The sequence below is a fragment of the Camelina sativa genome, chromosome 20 (assembly GCF_000633955.1).
Source record: "Camelina sativa cultivar DH55 chromosome 20, Cs, whole genome shotgun sequence".
NCBI lineage: Eukaryota > Viridiplantae > Streptophyta > Magnoliopsida > Brassicales > Brassicaceae > Camelina > Camelina sativa.
The window spans coordinates 239,208-246,705 of record NC_025704.1 but is presented as its reverse complement, the minus strand read 5'-3'; the positions used below and the strand labels follow the sequence as shown (position 1 = coordinate 246,705).

General features: G+C 32.8%; 1 long non-coding RNA gene and 1 pseudogene across 1 annotated transcript; one reads left to right on the top strand and one right to left on the bottom strand.

Annotated features, from left to right (window-relative positions):
* Positions 4,598-5,713, bottom strand: LOC104768303. Its single transcript, XR_764228.2, has 2 exons — positions 5,551-5,713; positions 4,598-4,983 (listed from the first exon to the last, which is right to left on the bottom strand). It is a non-coding gene; the product is annotated as an uncharacterized LOC104768303 (long non-coding RNA).
* LOC109131131 lies at positions 5,816-6,546 on the top strand (annotated as a pseudogene).

The following is a 7,498-nucleotide window of genomic DNA, read 5'->3' as shown; positions in this document are numbered from 1 at the left end:
GTGTGAACCGTATAGAAAAGTGGAAATCCGTCAATTTGAAATGGGTGTTGCTTCTAGTAACGTCAAAGGCGGATATTGTATACATAGCTCCATCACGCAGAGCATGTTCGAATTTAGGAAGGTGGGTGACGTAAATGGAGCCTTGCATAATAGTAAAAAATAATGCTATAAATTGGTTTTAGTAATAATGTTATTATTAGAATTATAACAAAAAAATGATTATATTTCAAAAATTAGAATGGGTTAATGACTTTTAGAATGTAAGTAAGATTTTAATGCATGATGGAGTAAAAAAACAAGTTATGTCATTGTATTTATAAAAATCTAAACATGAAAATAAAATTGAAGTGAAACATTAGTTTCTAAGAAACATATACCATAAAGATTTATTATTAATTTTTACTTATAAGAAAAAAGAAGATTAATTACTTAACTTAACTTAACTTAAAAGTTTTGATATAAAACAAAGACATTGTAAGGGGCACACTTTTTTAAAAAAAAATTATGAAAAAGAATTTTGAAAAAATAATATATTTAAAAAAACAAAATCAATGGTCAGGAAATATCGAAAAAATGATATGTAAACCGTTACAAAAACTTGCATGTGATTTGTGTAGCATATCTCATAAGATATATTATCAACTGGAGCTACAATTTTATAACATGCTATAAAACAAATATAACATATACATATATATATATTATCAAATACTTTTAACCCAAAACATTGGCAAAAACAACATATTTAAAGTACACTATGTTTTTTTTTTTGAGAAGATGAAGTTGGGGTTGCATCATAAAATTAACATCTGCAAATAACATATGAGATTTTAGAAAAATATGTAATTTGGATTAGTGAATAGATATTCATTGTGGGATTTAAACATTTCATCATTTAAGCATTATTGACTTAGTCAGAAATTCTATTTACGGCAGATGATGCATTTTATCTTACATTTGGACAACCTCATTGTAGCGACATAACACTAAAACTGTTCATGTAACTTTGTATATTCGCATTTAATATAGGGTATCGATATGTTTAAATGGTCTCTATAAATAGGTCAACGATTGACATTGACGTTAGAACTTTTAAAATTATGTTTTCATGGGATATGAATATGGAATGAACTCTTTTAAAGATAAAAGGTCAAAAGATTGTCGACAATATTAGACGACACTAGACAATATATGTTATATATAGATTAGTAAAATAAGTACGACATTTGTATAGATTTATCTTTTAATCTTCAAATTATATTAATATTCAATGATTCTTATTGATAAAAAAAAAATAACTAAAATCGCAAATTGATTTAACAAAGAAATATTATCTTCAAAATATATATGTTGTATATCACTGAGTAAAGTAAGCTTAGTATTTATATAGATTTATACTCAAAAGTTGGAATGGTTATATTTAAGCTCAACAATTTCTATTGATAAGAAACATTTTAAATTAAATTCCCGCGCGTGGGCAGGTACAATTTCTAGTATATTTATAAAATAATAATTTTAATTTACACTATAAATTAATATTTATTTTCTAAATTAATATTACTGTACATTAATAAAATGTCATGGTCCAAATTCTCAACATACATTATTAATTTAGAGAGATTTTACTGTAGCTAAAAAAATTGATTCGTATTCTTGTCATTATAACACTGGTCAAACCACTTAAGTCAGAGTTAATAGTTTGTCCCTTCATTTTCTGATCTCTTGTCGCCTTATCAAGTTTTCCAGATCCAACAAGATCGATTAGATTAAGAAGACTTTGTACCTTTTGTTTTGTAATCTGAGATAGGAGAGAATGTTGATGTTTAAAAGAATTTCAAAAAAATGAAATTTATCTCTATAAAACCAATTTGATAACTCACATGATTGAATCCTTCTATGTGAAGGGTCAAAATCATATGGCTTAATGATGAAGCATCATTCCTACCAGTGCTGCGAACAGATCCTGAACCTACTAAATGTATCACAAAGACCTAATCAAAGGTGAAACGATGTTCTTTACTTGAGAAACCAAATAAAGTTATACAATTGCATACTTGTTTTAATTAATGTTAATAGCACAATAAAACTATATGAGATAATACACCAGCTTCGTTGACCACATCAATGCCTCTTCCAATTGTGTCACATGATGTAGAATATGATATACAGCTTCATTTTTTACTGTTGGATAGCAATGGGCGCACCAGACAGAATACGCGTATGTTTCCTTTAATTTCTAAAATAAATGTTTGCTTAGCTAGCATTTAAGAACAAATAAATCCAACAATTTCTAGTAATCTTACAATAATGTTGTTGTGAAGCTCTACTTTAACTTCACTCATTTGAAAAATTTCTTTTGGAGTTCAGATTTAAATTGTTTCAAACTTGAGTTTTGTTCTTTCAGCTGCTTGTTAATTACTTTAAGAAATTTTAGCTGTCAATTAATAAAATAAATCATAAGAAAAGTAACCAAGAATGAACAAACCTAAACCAGAAAAAAAGTAACCGAGAATGAAAACCTAAACATACTAATAATACTTTATTTTCAGCAGTTATTTTATCTTCTCTGGCTTTTTCAAGCAGAAACAGCTTGAAAAAGGTGTTACCTAGGGACTCCAACCCGCACTCCCTTCACATTTTCAGCGAAGTGGAGGGTCATGACCGACTCCGGCCGTAGAGGAGTTGGACGCCACGGTAGCAATGAGTAAAGTCTTCGAATCGAGGACAGTTGAAAAATTTGCATGTTAAATAAACTATGCGCATAACATCTAAACTATACAAATTGGAATTGAATATGAGAAAATCATAACCTTCAGCAGACGTGTCAAAATACAATCCATGTAGCTAGAAAATTGATTTGTTTTCTTGTCATTATGACGCTGGTCAAACCACTCAAGTCTGAGTTAATAGACTGTCCCTCCGTCTTCTGATCTCCTGTTGCCTTATCAAGTTTCCCAGATCTAACAAGATCGATTAGGTTAAGAAGACCTTGTACTTTCTGTTTTGTAATCTAAAATAGAAGAAAATGCTGATGTTGTTTAAAAGAATTTCAAAAAAATGAAATTTATCTCTACAAAACCAATTTGATAACTCACCTGATTGAATCCTTCTATGTGAAAGGTCAAAATCATATGGCTTAATAATGAAGCATCATTCCTATCAGTGCTGCGAACAGATCTTGAACCTACTAAATGTATCACAAACCCACTGACAAAAACCTTATCAAAGGTGAAACGATGTACTTTACCTGAGAAACCAAATGGAGTTATAGTGTTACACAATTGCATACTTGTTTTAATTAATGTCGATAGCACAATAAAACTACATGAGATAATACACCAGCTTCGTTGACCACACCAATGCCTCTTCCAATTGTGTCACCTGATGTAGGATATGATATACAGCTTCCTTCTTTACTGTTGGGAGCACCCGACAGAATACGCATATGTTTCCTTTAATTCCTAAATAAATGTTTGTTTAGCTAGTATTTATTTTAGGAATTAAAGGAAACATACGCGTATTCTGTCGGGTGCGCCCAAAGTAAAGAAGAAAGCTGTATATCATATCCTACGAGAGGTGACACAATTGGAAGAGGCATTGGTGTGGTCAACGAAGCTGGTGTATTATCTCATGTAGTTTTATTGTGCTATCGACATTAATTAAAACAAGTATGCAGTTGTATAACACTATAACTCCATTTGGTTTCTCAGATAAAGTACATCGTTTCACCTTTGATAAGATTTTTGTCAGTGGGTTTATGATACATTTAGTAGGTTCAAGATCTGTTCGCAGCACTGATAGGAATGATGCTTCATCATTAAGGCATATGATTTTGACCCTTCACATAGAAGGATTCAATCAGGTGAGTTATCAAATTGGTCTTGTAGAGATAAATTTCATTTTTTTTGAAATTCTTTTAAACAACATCAGCATTTTCTTCTATTTTAGATTACAAAACAGAAGGTACAAGGTCTTCTTAACCTAATCGATCTTGTTGGATCTGAAAAACTTGATAAGGCAACAGGAGATCAGAAGACGGAGGGACAGTCTATTAACTCAGACTTGAGTAGTTTGACCAACGTCATAATGACAAGAAAACAAATCAATTTTCTAGCTACATGGATTGTATTTTGACACGTCTGCTGAAGGTTTTGATTTTCTCATATTTAATTCAAATTTGTATAGTTTAGATGTTATGCGCATAGTTTATTTAATATGCAAATTTTTCAACTGTCCTCGATTCGAAGACTTTACTCATTACTACCGTGGCGTCCAACTCCTCAACGGCTAAGGAGTCGATCATGACCCTCCACTTCGCTGAAAGTGTGAAGGGAGTGCGGGTCGGAGTCCCTAGGCAACGCCTTTTTCAAGCTGTTTCTGCTTGAAAAAGTCAGAAAACATAAAATAACCGCTGAAAATAAAGTATTATTAGTGTGTTTAAGTTTTCATTCTCGGTTACTTTTTTTCTGGTTTAGGTGTATTCATTCTCGGTTACTTTTCTTATGATTTATTTTATTAATTGATTCTAGCTAAAATTTCTTAAAGTAATTAAAAAGCAGCTGAAAAAGCAAAACTCAAATTTAAAACAATTTAAATCTGAACTCCAAAAGAAAACTTTCAAATGAGTGAAATTAGAGTAGAGTTTCACAACAACATTATTGTAAGATTACTAAAATTTGTTGGATTTGTTTGTTCTTAAGTGCCAGTCATAAGAAAGCTAAACAAACATTTATTTCAGGAACTTAAAGGAAGTGGTTTTTGACATCATCGTTATTCAGGTAAGCTGGATATAATTTTTTTTTCACAACGTGCTCTATGATCTGAGTGGTCACTTCGGAATTCGGATCATAGAAACAAACTCTTAAACACTTGAAAAACCATACCGAGCATTAGATCTTTCTACTCTTGAGTATCTGTAGAACTTCTTTTAGCAGATGCAGACATCGCAAAATCTCTTCAGTATTACTCAAACATGACAATCAACTGCAATGGAAAAAATCTACCATCAAAATCATTTCAGCAATCACTCACAAAAGTACCTTATGTTATGTGATGAACACAAAGCAACGATCATATAAATCACGCTGCAACACAAACTACCCTAAAATATAGCATAGAAGAACAAACGTTTATCACACAAATCATAAGTTCCATTAAAAATCTTCTAAAACTAGCACACCATAGGTCTGAGTAACGGAGAAGAGACCAAGGTAAATAACAAATCAAACAGAAGAACAGTAGCAGTAATCAAACTATGAGATTCAACACCAATTTAGCAGAAAAAAGCGGCACGCCACTCGAGACTGTATTAAGGAAGAACGAGCAGTACGAAACTAAATTTAGGAGTTAGAGGATGAGAAGTGAAAAATCAACCAGTCTTAACATAGATCGAACATTTCTAAACACAATCTCTACCTCTAACATAGAAACGTTCATCGATTATGATCAAAGATCTTCAAATCGTCGAACCTCAACTTAACGGAAAGCCAGAACAACAGCAGAAGAGTGGAGATTCTACTCAATCGAAGAGTAACGAGAGTAGATTCTTACCGGTTGAATCGCTTTACACTTGTATCCGAGGTAGGCGCTAACGGCAAACGTTCAACGGGTACAAGACGAAGGCACCGGAGAGAAAAATCGCCGACGGAGGAAAGGGGAAGATTTGAAATTAGGTTTACGAAGCGAATGATTTTGATTTGGGCTTTTCGACATTTTGTTGAGTAAAATTGCAATTTCATAGTTTTAAAGGGGCTGAATAATAATTTATTTATTTATTTTTAAAGGGCCTTACTTTTTTCATAATTCGCCAAAACGAAGTGAGTTGGATTCTTTGTTTGCAGGGAAAATTTGTGGAAGTAAGTTAAAATTGAGGAAAATCCAAATAAGGCCAAAGAGAAGAACAAGGTCTCGGTTATGAATGTAGCCACTGAAATCAACTCTACTGAACAAGTACGTATGCATTTTTTTGTTGATGTTTTTTCACAAAAATGTTTAAAACTTTGCTTCATTTATAAAGTTAGGAACGTATATATTAATGTAATGGTGGTTTTTGGGTTTTAGGTAGAGAAGAAGTTTGATTCAAAGAAGAGTGCAAGGCCGGTTTATCCATTTGCAGCTATTGTAGGGCAAGATGAGATGAAGCTTTGTCTTCTGTTGAATGTGATTGATCCAAATTAAAGATTGGTGGTGTGATGATTATGGGAGATAGAGGAACTGGCAAATATACAACTGTTAGTTGATCTGTTACCTGAGATCAAGGTAGTTGCTGGTGACCCTTATAACTCTGATTGATCCTGAGTTCATGGGTGTTGAGGTAAGAGAGGAGAGCAAGTTCCGGTTGTTGCAACTAAGATTAAATATGGTTGATCTTCCATTGGGTGCAACAGAAGATAAGAGTTTGTGGAACAACCGATGTTGAAAAGGCTTTGACAGAAGGTGTTAAAGCCTTTGAGCCTTGTTTTGTTGGCTAAGAAGGCTAATAGAGGGATTCTTTATGTTGCTTGGATTCCAAGAGAGAGCTCTTTTCCGTGAAACTTACAAAACCGATTTCAAGACCAGATTTCAACTGGTAGAGCAAATCTTGCCTCGAAGATCTCTAGGGTATGTTCGGAGACATTGTGACTAACAGAGCAGCAAAAGCACTTGCAGCTCTCAAAGAAAAAGATCGAGTTACTCCAGATGATGTTGCAACCGTTATCCCTAACTGCTTAAGGCACCTTGAATAGGAGATTCGATTCTGTGATCATTTTTCTTAACTGTTCCTACTCTGTAAACGGTGAGAAGAACCAAAACTATAAACAGGCAAAATCTGATTGAATATTGAGTCTATGCTTTATCCATTAAGTTGAGTTGTTTAAATCATAGACTTAATAGGATCAATTGTTATTATGTCTTGAATTGCTGGTGGTAGGCTTGTTGACTAGAAGGACATAGCGTTTTGCCGGTTCTGGTAAAAAGTGTGGAGCTACTTCACTTCAGTCAGCCAAGAAGGATTGATAGCTACGACATTCCTAATATATTGACGCTCTGTTGAGACAATGGATTGGTAAACCACCCATTTTGGATTCACCCTGAAGATTGTATATAAATATACCAAAATAAGCTTTGACATTCAAAAGAAAGATCTACAAACGTTATGATGTTATTTTGAAGTTTTTGCTAAAAGCATAGCAACAAGTACTACTGACATGAATAATACGGACGACGAGTGGAAAAAAATTAGGAGGTTCATTTTTTTTAAAACTGTTAAAATGAAAAAAAAAATACTATGTGTAAGATGTGAGAGTCGAACTCGGATAATGAGGGGTCATTTCAGATGGACAAACCAACTTTGCTGCCGATAATTCATTGGTATTACATGCAAACAGAACTAGTTTACTATTTACATAGGTCCGCCACTGTGAGAAAGTCATAACCTTCGGTGGACATGTCAAAATACAACGACCTCTATAAATTAATATTCTATAAATACTATAAATTAATAAATTTTGGTTATTCA